Source organism: Amblyomma americanum, chromosome 2 (assembly GCF_052857255.1).
Source record: "Amblyomma americanum isolate KBUSLIRL-KWMA chromosome 2, ASM5285725v1, whole genome shotgun sequence".
Classification (NCBI taxonomy): Eukaryota; Metazoa; Arthropoda; class Arachnida; order Ixodida; family Ixodidae; genus Amblyomma; species Amblyomma americanum.
In genome coordinates this window covers 198,784,926-198,800,000 of record NC_135498.1, presented here as the reverse complement: position 1 = coordinate 198,800,000, position 15,075 = coordinate 198,784,926, and the positions used below count along the sequence as shown (strand labels likewise).

The 15,075-nt window shown below is 47.2% G+C and overlaps 2 pseudogenes; both read right to left on the bottom strand.

Moving 5' to 3' along the window:
• Positions 1 to 10,506: 10,506 nt before the first annotated feature.
• LOC144120325 (lysosomal phospholipase A and acyltransferase pseudogene) lies at positions 10,507 to 11,306 on the bottom strand (annotated as a pseudogene).
• Positions 11,307 to 11,497: 191 nt separating this feature from the next.
• LOC144120324 (lysosomal phospholipase A and acyltransferase pseudogene) lies at positions 11,498 to 12,232 on the bottom strand (annotated as a pseudogene).
• Between the last annotated feature and the right edge of the window lie 2,843 nt (positions 12,233 to 15,075).

The window sequence follows — 15,075 nt, the reverse complement described above, 5'->3', positions numbered from 1 at the left end:
CTCCCAATTGCAGACTAATACAATTATGATCACTTCCGAGGCTGTACATCCTGTCTCCATCTATTTCCATTATTGCGATCTTGCTATACATCCACTGCAATATTAGGCAGTAGTCAATGGTCGTTTTCCTGTTACGGGGTCTACACGTGATTTTTCACTCACACTCAGTTTCTCTGTTTACAATAAGTGGGTTGTGTCACTCACAGAAGTCTAGCGTAAACTTCTAGCTACAACCTGTGTACCCAGATCCTCGATGTGGCCATTCATGACACCAGCAGAATAATATCGGCACCTTCTTCAAACTGCTTTATATCGTCATTGAGACACATAATTAGATCCTTGTTCTCTTGCCTTAATTTGTCCCCTGTCTCTAAATAACCTACTCCTAGCCATGTCCTTTCATCGGCAATTGTACCTGACAACCAGACATGTTCTTTGCAAGATGACTTTATTCTTTACCAGTTTGTTCCTTGATGTATCAGCCTACCTACTCCTCCTCCCTTCCTATTCACTGTTGTTCTGTTGCTCTCTCCCAGACATAGCCATCAAGAAACGGTGGATCATCTAGATGGCTGAGATGTGTCTCGCAAAGGGCGTATACACCTGCTTTGTCCTGTAACTAGTGTTCTATTTCTAACTACGTCGCTCTTTTTTCCCAGCAGGGGAACGTCTGCAGCTTGCAGGCGTTGGTGAGTGGCGACACCATGAGATCCCGAGCATCCGCAGGGACATTCCCGCAAGAAAATTATGTTGAACAGGACATCTCCACGAATCCGACTACCCAGGACTATCCGTGCGTGGCGACGCCGTGTCTGGCGAAATGGGGTTCCTGGTGGTTGAGCCGATGCCGAGCGTTTGTACCTTTAAGGCCTCTCGGCGGAGGCAACACACTACTTTGGCCCCAGCTTCCTGTAGACGGCACGTCCGGCCTGACCCGACCGGGGGAAATCGGTACACGCCTCTTGCTATCTTGCCCTTAATATTTAACCTTCCTATCCTCCACACTCGTACCTCGTTTCAGTCTATGTCGACGACCTTCAAATATCTTGTACATCATCCAATGCAGCAACATGCGAGAGACTAACACAGTTAACAATAAACAAACTAGAGACATGAGGAGACAAAAATAGATTCCAGTTCTCCACACAGAAAACAGTGGGCTCCATGTGTAAACGAGCAGATAGAGCAAATTTTTGCAGGACTGTTTTTTTTCTTTGTAACGGTGCGCAATATAATAGCACACGCGAGTGAAGTCGCCGAATTCGCCTAAGCTAGCTGAATAAACCCCTAATCAATTCTAAATTGAATGTTACTGTTTAGGTTTATTACCGAAGTAAGACTGTGAAGTAAATGATGATTTAAAGTCACGTAATTTACACAAAAGCTGCGGTGTTTCTTTATGCGAACTTGTGAACGCATCAAATGATATTGTCACGGAATCGAAGACGACAAAGTGGGCAGTGGCGCGTCAATTAGCACTCGAGTTAGGCCGACCGCCAATAAATCATTCCATCGCCATCTGTTATATAGGCCTGTCTTCACCTGCTTGCCTTCATGTAACATTGTACCTCCAATGCATTAGCTTTGTGTAGCCGCACATCAGCGTCAGGACCTGACGGAATTTCCTACCGAGCTCTGTGTCACCTGGGGGAGCGAGCGAGAGGAGTTCTTCTTGAGTGTACAATGAATCTTGGAGAAATGGCACGCTACCAACAACCTGGAAGACAAGTCGCCTTGTTCCACTGCTGAAGCCTCGCAAGTCGCCGTTGGAGCTCTCATCATATCGCCCGAACGCTTTGGCGAGCTGTGCGGGCAAAGTAATGGAGAGGATAGTCCTAGGACGCCTGGAGTGGTACTTGGAGTACCACAACACCTACCCAGATGCCATGGCGGGCTTCCGACGCGGTCGATCATCGATCGATAACGTCGTCGACCTGGTGACCTACATTCAACATGAGAAATGCCGTAAGCTTCTCTGCGCATCCTTATTCCTCGACGTTAAAGGGGCGTATGACAACGTTACGCATGAAGCCATCCTCTCTGCTCTCGCAGAGGTAGGAGTGGGTGGTCGGATGTTTCAATGGATACGGAGCTATCTATCCATGCGATCCTTCTTTGTAAGCACCGAGGAAGGCCATACTTCACTTCACTCTAGCTACCGCGGCGTCCCCCAGGGCGGTGTACTTAGCCCCGTGTTATTTAATCTAACACTAATTGCTCTCCTTGAGCACGTGCCAACCACAGTCAGGCTATCAATGTACGCGGATGACATCTGCATATGGACATCTGCAGTAACACGCCTACAGTTGCGAGCGAGAATTAAGAGAGCCGCCACACAAACTGTTATCTACCTTCGTAATCGAGGCCTGGAAATTTCCTCCGAGAAATGCGCAGTAGCTCCATTTACGCGCAAACCCGTGGCAAACTACAGTGTAATGATAAATGGCCAAATAATACGACGGGTCCGATCGTACAAGTTTCTAGGTGTCATAATCGACAGGGACTTGTCAAGGAGCCCACACATATCATACGTGAAAAAACGGTTCACAGGCATCTGCCACCTGTTCAAGTTTTTCGCTGGCAAGACCTGGGGAATGTCGCCTAGTGCCATGTTACAACTGTACAGGGTGCTTTTTCTAGGATTTCTGCGATACAGCTTGCAAGCAATAAACAGCACAGGCAAAACGAATCTACGCACAATACAAAGTCTCCATGGTCAAGTGCTCCGGATCTGTCTAGGCCTGCCTCAGAGTGCTTCAACAGTGGATACGATAGCAATCGCTAGAGAAAACCTTGTCAAGACCCACATTGAAATTGAAGTACTCAGGACCCATATAAGGCATCTAGCCAGGAATCCTCATCACCATTTAGCCTCTCTACCAGCGGACAGGCCATACACATCTTTCAGCCAAACGATAACTGCATATGATGAATCATTGCCAGCTTGTTTCACTTCGGCTGCGAGACCTTCGATCCCTTCATGGTGCCTCGTTCAGCCAAAAATCAACCTCGCAATACCTGGTATCTCGAAAAAAGCTGATCTGTCATCACCAGCCCTTAGACAGCTCACGCTACTACATTTGTACGAGAACTACCGTGACTCAACGCATATTTACACTGATGGATCTGTCCTTCCAAGCAGCACCGCGGCGGAAATCGTCATTCCAGCCAGAGCTACAACAATCAAATTTAAGACGACCCACGCGACAACATCGACGGCAGCAGAGCTCGCAGCGCTCTTAGATGCCCTTCATCACATTGGTGCAGAACCGCCACACAAATGGACAATATTCTGCGACTCGAAGGCGGCACTGCAGTCTCTACTGTCACCTCTACGACGCGGACCACACGAACAACAAATCTTCCATATTACAGAGACGTTGCACCATATAAGTGATGCCGGCCATGAAATAACGTTCCAGTGGCTTCCAAGTCACTGCGGGATTATCGGCAATGAACGGGCGGATCACGCTGCCCGCTCAGCCCATACTGAGGAGCGCCACGTCCCAATTCCTCTTTCTAGAACTGACGCGGCACGGAAGCTCCGCCTACTTGCTTGGCAGTGCACCGAGTCGCAATGGAATGAGCCACATTTAAGAAATACGCGACTGCACTCACTTGATCCAACATTAAGTCTTCGAGCGCAATCACAGCTTCGCCGTAGAGACGCCACGCTTTTATATCGACTTTGGTTGGGTGTTGCCTTTACTAAAGTCTATGCCTTCCGCACAGGGATGGCCGACACCCCAACCTGTGACCACTGCGGCCATGAAGAATCAATTGGCCATATATTGTTCTTCTGCCCGCAGTACAGTCCACAGAGGGCATGCCTTAGCCACGAACTTGACCAACTAGACGACCAACCGCTATCCGAAAAAAGAATTCTACAACATCGAAAGGACCTACCGTCGCAGAAGAAGGCCGTGCAAGCGCTTTTGCGCTTCTTGCAATCACCGGCCTGTGTGAGACTTTAACTGGAACGCCTTGTGTGTGTGTGTCTCCATGCGTGCACGTTCCTTTTTTTTGCGTTTTCCTCTCTGTCATCTTTCTAACCCCTATCCCCCATCCCCAGTGTAGGGTAGCAAACCGGAGACTCACATCTGGTTAACCTCCCTGCGTTTCCTTTTCATTCTCTCTCTCTCTCTCTCTATACCTCAAAAGTGAGCGGGGTAGGACGTACTCCGCCATTTCCTTGTAGACATGTTGTGCCACCAGCAATACTACAATTTTTTTTTTGAATTTGTGGCGTCATGTACATCTTTGGAAATTAAAACGGTCCCACAATGCTATTTGTGTTAATTTCACAAGCGCCTTCTTTTCCGGTTTTCCAGTTCGCACCAATTCTCGCTATTTGTAATAAATTTTATATATAATCTAGAAAACTTAACCATTACCGGGTACCATTGGAAAATAAAGGATCGGCTTTCTGATTGTCTGGCTGTACTGTCGGCGTAAAAATCTTAGCTTGGAATGAAAATGATGACGGGAGCCAGAAAGGGCTAGGCAAGGAATCTTATCATGCGAAAGCGCTCCTCTAATCGTTCAAAATGTGGTACCCCGTCTGTCACGGTTCACGGGGCTGAAGGCAGCAGTTTCTATACCGGCTGCAGTGCAGGCTGACGACAAATAGCGCGTGGTTTGGAGCGGTTGCAGCTTCGCCCTCGACAAAGCCACAAAGATGCAGGGATCCCTTTCATCCCCCTCTCTCTTGATTTGTCCTCCTCTCCTTCCAACCTAGTATAATCTTGGGATGCAGCTTGCCCCAACCCGTTGCGTTGCGCGCAGTTGGTGGCCGGTATAGGCGAACGGCCGGTCTGTGGTTAGCGTAGAGAGTAGTAACTCGAAGGCGTCCCGGTGAGTAGCGGCATGTCGGATACATCGTTGCCGGACAGCGAGCGTAGCCCAGCCCGGTGGAATCCTTCCTGTCTTCTCTCTAATGCTCTCTCTAATGCTCCCGTATCCAATCACATTACCACTTTACCTAACTCTATTTTGTTGCTTCCTGTGATCCCAGAAGAAGTAGCTGCCTGCATTGCAAAAATAAAAACAATGTCTCAGCAGGCCATGATGACATCAAAGCGATATCTTTGAAGTATGTGTCTGCATTAATATGTGAGGTTCAAGTGTATATTATAATTCTTATGTTCACATGTGGTGTGTTCCCTGATGAATTGAAGACTGCTCGTGTTTGTCCTATATATGAAGGAGGAAATACAAATGAAATCACGAATTATCGCCCCATCTCCGTGTTATCAGTGTTATCGAAGGTATTTGAAGGAGCCATTATTAGAAGATTAGAAACGTTCTTGAGCGTTCATGACATTATTAACCCCCCTGAGTATGGCTTTATGAAAAATAAATCGTCTGAGCAAGCTTTACTCGCCGCTAAAGATCATTGACCACATTTAATCCAGAGCATACACTCTTGGTCTGTACTTAGACCTTCGGAAAGCTATTGACTGCGTACATCATGAAGTTCTTTTGAGTAAACTGAACAGTTACGGGATACGCGCAATAACTCTAAACCTGCTGAAAAGTTACTTGAATAACAGAATACAATACGTTAAATGGCATAATTTTGTTTCGAACTGTTTGTGCATTACCCAAGAGGTTCCGCAGGGGTCAATATTGGGTACAATTTTTTTTATTGTATATAAACGAAATCTGTAACATACCTGATTCTCCAGATTTGGTTATGTACGCTGGCAATACAAATATTTTTTTTCACAGCACGTACTCTGCCGCAATTAGAAACTATCGTGAACACTTATTCGGTAAAATGATACGCCTGGATGTTGGCGATTAATTTTAGCTTAAATTGTCAACAAACAGGTACATAATTTTCAGCCCCTGTACATTGCACACTTAACCTAAAATACGCCAACACTAAACTGCAACAGGTAACAACTCAGAAGTTTCTTGGTGTCTGGTTTTATGGACATTTATCATGGAACACGCATATTTCATAACTTCTCAGTGACTTTATTAAAACTTTTGGTCGTCTTTACCGGATCAGCTCTCTCTTGCCCGTTTCCCTAAATGTGTCCATATACTACGCACTATTTTTTCCAAATTTTCCTATTGTGCACTGGTCTGGGGCACTACAAAAATAAATAAATTTCATAAGTTACTGCTTTTGCAAAAGAAGGCATTGCGGGCTATAGAGGGTGTTTATGGTAGGCCGGAATACCTACGAGCATCACCACTCTACTATAAGCATAATTTACTTAAAGCAAAACACGTTAACATATTTCGCCTGGTACAGTACATATATCGTAATCGTTTGTATTCCATTGCTCCAAACCGCCCTCCTTCTAAATAACCCCTTCGGAAACACAGAAACCTGGTCCCTAAATCAAGGACAAATTACGGCAAACAAAAGCTCGCTTAACTGATTCCAGTCGTTCTCGATAACCCATCTTTAATTGTGATGTTTGATCTCCCTGAGAACACATTTAAAATAGACATCAAAAGTTTACTAATCAGCACTGACTCAATATTAATATCAGTTTTTACTTAGCGTAACGTCTCTTATTTTGGTGTCATGCTGTTTGTGTGTGTTTTCTTTAGTCAACTCATGCCATGTTTATACACTGCCTTTGATTGGATTTATAGTGCACTGTCCTTGGATCAAAAGTTTTTTTTTGTGTTGATGCTGTCATTTGATGCAATGTATTTTGTTCACCATCATACTAAGTTAAAATTTGTTATTTCTGTGTTGCTCACTGCTGTATAAACTGTTTTGGGGAACTGCGATCTCGTCAGGCTTTACCGCCTTTTGTCGCAGTTAAATCTTTCATTTTTGAAGAAAAATAAACCTCAACCTCAACATTCTACACCCTGATGGTAAGCTGCAAGCGATTTGTCTACGACAGTCTAATGTTGTGGCCTGAGTAGATGAAAAACTTTATAGCGAGGCGTTGCAAACAGAGCAATTTTCACTTTAGTGTTGAATTTGTGGTGCTAAGCGACAGGCTATCTATATTTTCTCTCCATTTTCTCAACGCCGAACAGATACGGTGCGATAACCTACTGCTGTTTTCCCCGAATGCAGTCGTGCATACTGTGCCTGTAATTCTTGGGTGCGCTGTAAACACGTTAACCCTACGAGCTCATACGCTTTATTTATTTTTATTTATTTATTGATACTGTCAGCCGTAGGCCGTTACAGGGTGAAAACAGATACATATGTAAGTTATGTCACACAGCCACAAGTATGAACAGTGCACAATTCAAAATAGTCAAATTGAAAACGACAGTCATCGCAACACAGCTGTCCTGCACTGCAGATACAGACCTAAAGCACAAACGCTAGCGGGTAAATATTTTAGCTTACAACCATAAAATAGCAGTAGGGAAACAAAGCGTATGAAAAGAAAAACAAAATTACAAGGATGTCTATTCAGGTAAGTGACGGTACAAGCAATTTTCAAATTGGGGGAGATTGTCTATTTGCAGAAAGGTCTGAGGCAGGGAATTCCATTCTGTTATTGTTCTGGGGAAAAAGGAGTATTTAAAACAGTTAATACGGGCCATCATGGGTGTAATCTGGTAACTGTGGGAGCTTCTTACAGGGCGACACGAACGCTGTTGCAAATAGCAGCTTGTGTTTAAGTTGAAGTGATTATTGCGCAAAAGATAAAGAAATTTTAGCCTGGCGATCTTCCTTCGTTTCGACAGTGAAGGAAGTTGTAATTCTTGCAGCATGTCAGTCACGGAATCAGTATATCTATATTTTGACAGAATGAACCTGGCGGCCCTTCTTTGAACTTTTTCAATCTTATACGTTTGATTTGACTGATACGGATCCCATATGACGCTTGCATATTCCAGTGTCGGACGTACCAGCGCGAGATAGGCAGTTAGTTTTGCTTTTGTGGATGCAAGTTTCAGTTTTCTTCTAAGGTACCACAACTTAGTTTCAGCTTTTGAACATATGTTGTCAATATGTAAATTCCAACTTAGATTAGATGATATAGTGACACCTAAATACTTAAAGGAGTTGACACATGTTATATTCCGCCCATCTATTTCATAACCAAATGAAAAAATATTTTTGGTTTTGTTTGTCAGTATAATATATGATGTTTTCGTATAATTAATTTTCATTCTAGAAGCTGCGCACCATTGATTAATGGAGTTCAACGCCAAATTTAATGTGAGCTGGTCTTCTGGCTTTGATATGATTGAGTATATTAAACAGTCATCCGCAAATAGCCGGACTGTTATTTGAGGAGGAAGTGAGACTGCGATGTTGTTAACATAGCATAAAAATAATATGGGCCCCAGCACAGACCCCTGAGGGACACCTGAAGGTACACCCAGGACGTCAGATTTCGCACCGTCTACCTCCACATACTGGGTTCTATTAGTAAGGTAAGCTTTAATCCAGTACACAATATCTGTGTTTATGCCTAAGTCAATAAGCCTGTTAAGAAGTTCATCATGGGGTACACGGTCGAATGCTTTAGACATGTCTAGGCAAACTGCATCCACTTGGTCTCTGTTGTTTAAGGCTTTTGAAAAATCATGCAGTGTTTCAACAAGTTGGGTAACAGTAGAGAGCTTCCGCCTGAAACCATGTTGATTGGGATTTAGTTTGTTCGTGTCCTCAAGATATTTGGATAAGCAGTTTGCCACGACGTGCTCAAGCATCTTGCAACAGGAGCAGGTGATAGAAATAGGTCTGTAATTGTCGGGAACGTGCTTGCTTCCAGATTTGTGTACTGGAACTATCCTAGCCTGCAGCCAGTCATTTGGCAAGGAATGTTGCTTCAGTGATGCATTGAATATGATAAATAAATATTTTGCGATCCATTCCGCGTATCTTCTTAGGAACTCATTAGGAATAGAATCAGGACCGGAAGACTTTTTTGTATCTAAATTAAGGAGGAGGGAAAATATTCCTTCATGGGACAAGGTAATAGCGGGTCTGTCAGACGGTTTGGAGCATAATCCACTGGCATCACATCCGGCTCATGCCCGTATCTTGCGCATGTGATTTTTGCCTGCGATGCTGCAAATTCTGTCTGTATGTGACTGGGAAGGATTGCAACTGGTTTCTGTCCCGTTGGAATTCATTCGCAGAGTTGGTGCGCTCGATCAGCGACGCGGAGTCACGAGGGAGCAATTGCCGCGGCAGAAGCAAGACTGTTCATTCTAATCACTACTAATGGCATATTGCCTTGCATCTAAAAGTACGCGGGGCATAACATTATCAGCACATTTCGTGTCGCGTTTTGTCGTGTTTAATCGTGGGTCGCCTATGCCATCAAGCAACCTTGCGCGTCCTTCCGAGCGAATTTGCTGCGTATGCGTTGCATGTGAAAGCGCTAACCGAAAATCCCTCTGAAACGACACTGACTGCGCCGAACAATTCCGTTCTGTGAAACGGGTTTCAGTCGTAAATTTCTTGTTTTTTTCCTCGTCTACAGTGGCATGTTCGCGATTCACTTAATAGCTTCATGTTATTAGGTGACATTGAAGTGGTCGATGCTGGTGGTAGATATTTGCTTCTTGGTTCTTTCAGTCAGTGAACAACTTAAGTCTCCTGTGCAGCTCACTAGGCACCAAGTGCACTTTCCCGCTAAGCACTGGCAGATGATTTCCCCCTCGCGATAAGGCGCGAGGGGGAAATATAAGCGCTAGTCCTGTGTGCCTCTGTCTTGTGTTCGTCTTGGTCGCGCTACAGTTCTTTTGTTACAGGCGCGAGCAGTCAGCTTAGTAAAGGCTGGATCAGGCTGAATTACCTGCGCGTTTCCCGACAAAATAGAGCCAGAAATGTGCTTATCAACACATGTGGTCTGTTCTGTGCGCTAATTGAGGATAGGCATTGAGGTGCCGAAGTATATAAACTCAGCTGTTCCGGTTTTTGAATGACCGGCGGGCGCATTTTCGAAGCCGATATTTTGCAAGTTTGCAGCGAGCATTGTACTCATGCTCAGAAGCAAAGAGAGGATCTGTCCCGCATAGACATGACTGTTTTGATACCAAATAGGCGCATTCTTTGCTGGTGAGTTTGACAGACGGGCAGCTCACATATTGATCTTTCATTCTCATCATCGTGAAGGCTTCCATTATTTCTTACTTTCTTGTTTTTCTGATTGTTGATTGTGGTTGTTTCATTGAACAATGGTGTGCATAATTCCTTCTTCTCTTTGTTTTTCGGGGGGTAATTTGCGACTTGCGTTGGCAGAATACAATACGTCGTTGACTGCACGCTTCCGCTCAATCAGCCTCTCATTCGGGCATCTGACTCTCTGTCCCACGTTTACCTTCTTGTATGTGGGGGGGACCAACTTGTGGGTTCTTGTGACGCCACACGTGCTTTTCTTACTGCCATATCGGCACGTGAATTCACAATCTTGCAAAGTCCACTCATCTTAATGGGTGCGGACAGCACCACAGGAATGTGCTTTTCCTTTATCTTTTTCAGTCGATGTCAAGCATTCATCATGTACGGCACACAGCATGGACACGCATTATCTTTTTCCTTCTTTTCTTATTCTACCTGTTGTTTCCTTTTCTGATTTGTTTTTGTTGGTTCTCCGCGATTTCAGGTTTTCTCCCTGAAGTGTAGGCCTTTACTTCATTGGCAGCACCACCCCAGGCGCCGCCAAGAGTAACAAGGGCACGGATGTGCTTGTCCTTCTATGTCTGCCTCTGGCGGCTGAAAAAGTAGAGAAGGTTGGGGCAGGCAATGCTGTGGCACACCAGGATGACGCATTGGTCTCCATTGGTCGAGTACGTCTCCTCGATGAGGTCGCGCAAGTGCTCAAAATAGTCGCCAGGTTCATTCGGTGCTTTCCTGAAGTCGAAAGGAGCCCCGCGAATATCGATGCCACATCGGTATCCAAGTAGAATCAATTCCTCCACAGTTATTTAAGATACACAGTGGGAGACACCTGGCCCGGGTCCAGCCATTGGACGCTGGACGTGTTGCCGAAGCCGGGCACCCGCACGTCCACAACCTGTGGAGACCTGGTGGTCCTGATATTGTTGTCATATACCAGCCTCACGTCGTCCACACAGCAGTCGAGCACATAGGGAACCATGAGCTCGAGGTTAACCCCGCGGTTGAAGTAGTCGGCCATCCGCCGCTCGCAGAAGTAGTGCACCCTCTCGGTCTTGTTGAGCTTGGCCTCCAGCTGGCTTCCTCCATCAACAGGAACCAGTATTATCTGACGCCTTTTGACGGAAAGAATCTCGTTCCACATCCTCTCGAAGACGGTAGCACCTGCCACCTCTTCGATGCAGTGGACCGCACAGGCAAACGAAAGTTGGGCTACTTCCCCTGCCGCCGACATTGTATTAAAGCGACACAGGAATGTCCTGCTTTTCCTCTATCCTATTTAGTCGATATGAGTGAATGATAAGGTACGGCACAGCAACTGAACGCCCATTATCTGTTTCCTTCTTTTCTTATTTTATCTGTTGTTTCCTTTTATGATTTCTTTGAGTAGGCTTTCTGCGATTCCAGGTCTTCCCCCTTCCCCGCTTAAGCGTAGGCCTCCAGGGCCTTGACAACGCCACCCCAGGTGCAACCAAGAGCAACAAGGGCACGGATGTGCTTTTCCTTTCATGCCTGCCTCTAGCGGCTTAAAAAGTAGCGAAGCTTAGGGCAGCTCTTGCTGTGGCACATCAGCATGACGCTTGGTCTCCATTGGTCGTGTACGTCTCCTCGATGACGTTGTGCAGACGCTCGAAATAGTCGCCCAGTTCATTCGGTGCTTTCTTGAAGTCGTAAGCAGCCCCCGAATATGGATCCCACATCGGTATCCAAGGAGAGTAAACTCCTCCATACTTCTTGTAAGATACGCAGTGGGGGATACCTGGCTCGGGTCTAGCCACTCAAAGGTGGACGTGGTACGAAGAAGGGCATCCGCACGTCCACACCCTCTGGAGTCCTGGAGGTCTTGAGATTGTTGTCATATACCAGCCTCATTTTGTCCAGCCAGCAATCGTACATGTATGAACCCATGACCTCGAGGTTAACCTAGAGGTGGAAGTAGTCGGCCGTCCGCCGCTCGCAGTAGTAGTGCATGGTATAGGTCTTGGTAAGCTTGGCCTCCAGCTGGCTCCCTCCATCACCAGGATCCAGTATCACATGAAACATTTTGACGCTAAACATCCTGTTCCACATATTCTCAAAGACGGTCGCACCTGACGTCTCTCCGACAAAGTGGACCGCGCAGGCATTCGAAAGTAGGACTACTTTCCCTGCCGAAGACATCGTGTTAGGGTGACTACGAAAGTGAACGAGATTTGCCAACAAGCGCGAACTTAAAAACAAGTCTGAAGAGTGCGCGAAGCTTGGGCGGACAGAGGGTGCGGCGACTGGATACACAAAAGCTAGCGGCGGTCACGAACCGACGAGAGATACGGGCCGACGTATGGAAGCAGCAGCCAGTAGACCACGGGCGCCTGTCTTGGCGCGCGAAGTGAGGTGCCGGATGGCGCTGTCCATCTAAGGCATAGCAGGAAGCCTTCTAAGAAAAAACCGAAGGAAAAAGTCGTGCTTGTCCAGGGGGCTGTTCCATACGGTCACAATCTTTCACGACTAAAAAATGTTGGGGGAGGAAAGGCAGGACATTCCTCTGCTGCTCTCGACACCCATAAAATGAGAGGGCTCTTTAAGATTGTGAATTCACGTGACGACATGGGCCAGAAAACCATGTGTAGCGTGAAGTCGTTGTTGTTAGTGGTTATTTATAAATGAAATAACCGTGGAAGGCAAAGAAATTGCTATCCGCTGCATCTCTTATGGAAACGTTAAGCACCTTGGCTGCGACTAGCGGGAATTAAAGGAAAGAGAAATAAAGCCTGGAGCGCTGATAAAGGATGAGGGTAGGGGGTAATATACTTTGTGTGCACAGAATATGGAAAGAAATGCGGGACGCTGCGCCACGCATGATAGTACTTGGTGTAAGGGCGAGCAAATTGCTTGGTGGGGTAGAACGGTTGGTCGCCGCCCACGCGATGTCTTCCACGCCGGTACAAATGCCTTTACCTGTGCCAGGCCGAACATCGCGCGCGGCCATTGTCAGCGTGCGCTGCCATACACGCTCTCACACTCTCCCGTAGACGTCGCGCGCCCGCCGCTCAAAGTAAATATTGATATCCCACGGTCTTGCTCTCTAGTGGTAGGACACGGCAAAGTATGGCAGAAATACACGCTCGCGGCTCACTGCACACCAAAACTGGAGTGGTGGCGCCCGGCTGCAAAGCGTCTGTAGGTAACACACGCTGAGCGTTTTGTCACTACGTAACACGGTGGTTTGGACTAGTTGGTTACAGTTCATAATGGAGACAGGACAGTCCTGTCTTGTTTGTTCCTTGTCTTCTGTGTGCGTTTTATTCATGCTGCTTAACCTGTCTCCATTGTCACTAAGGGCGATTACCTGGCGTACATAAGATGATACGTCAAGCCTGTCGGTTTGAAGTATACGAAGAGGCTCATCAGAGTTTGGTCACGGGTTCGCCCGCTGCCCTGAGGCCACTGGAGCGCCGATACTGTCCGGAATAAGCCCCTGCGTCGTGTAGGTGGCAAGCATGTTGCGACGCTTTTGATCCAACACGGTACAGAGGAGGAGCAAGGGTTCCAGTTTTTTAACTGCCCCACAAACACCACACGCGTCGTTTACACTTATTCCATTGAACATCTGTCTGTTCCCGGGCCACACACATACTACACGCGCACGTAGGATCATCGCGCGACGCAGCCGGTTCAGGGAGCGGTCACTGATGCTGTCGATGCTCTCACCCTCGTGCGATGCGCTGGTCGGTGTGGTGCTGTTGGAGGGGGTCGTAGATGACCGCTCGCATGCCCTGCAGTGCGAGATGGAAGACGCCAGGATGTGGCTGGTGTGTGGCGATTGCCAGTTCGTTGGCTTGCTCATTGCCCACAATTCTGTAGTGGCCAGGCATTCACTGTAAGCGAATGGAGCAGACCTGCGGCGCTAGGCGCTATAGATGCGCGGAGTTCACACAGCAGAGGGATACCGCGACCTCGGGTTTGCAGTCGCACAGCAGAGCACATCTTGGCGGCGGCGGGGCAACGCAGAGGAGCAGGTTGAGCTGCAAATGGATATTTATAAGCTCCGCCGTGATGGAGGATCCCAGAAAGGTTACTTGTTGCTGTCTGTGAAGATTCAGGGCCGGGATGGTGCCGCCGCTACAAGCGAGCGGCTTTCGCTCGCCACGGAGCAGTCGGTGTACAGAAGGAGATGGTCGCAGACTTCATTGCAGATCGCAGCTCTGGTCTACTGCTGCACTGCACAGAATGGGGTGGTCCGCTTTCCCGTGACGCCAACGCCTCGCTCAACGTCCGAAGCAGCAGGCCAGGGCGAACAGAGACCGACGTGTGCGCGGCTATGGTTAGCTCCTCGTGCTCGAGCAGCGCCACTCCCATGCGTGAACGTGGGTACTTGCGCAAACGCTACAGAAACGGTCCGCCGTCTGGAAATCTGTCGATGTGGTGCAACGCACGTCGCGTGGCCTGTAGTTGCCTGTATTTGCCGTGGTTGTAGTGGCTATGCGCCCGCCCCGGCTGTAGTGTATCCGCGTACTGTTCGCGAGGAGGACGAGGCCTACATGTAGGGCTTTATGGTGTTACACCTCGAGCTGTTTCTGGTTCGGTTTGCGCACCGTGACGACCGGGAGCACAAAGAGCGGGCCCCAGGGCTGCGGCATTGTAGAGAAACCACGTGTTGTAGATAACACCTTCCGCACATACAAGATTCCCCTCGAATGGAAGAAGATATTCTTGGGCAGACAGGTAGATGCCTGAATGGGAGGCTGAGTGAGCACAAGCGTGCATGCAGTTACATAGCGCATCCTGGCAACGCACGTCTCATATTGCCCCCCAAAACAAAAACAAGGAGAACTAAGCTCAGAAGGAAATATGCAAACAGTTGTTCAGCGAAATGACAGTCAAGACGTTGAAAGGCAAGAAAGTAAGAGAATTAATTGAGGTCTTAACGAAGATGAGAATGCAAGGATATACGAGCAGTGCATCCGTCAAACTTACGACAAAGGAATATGCCTATCTGGTATCAAAACAATCAATAGTGTGTG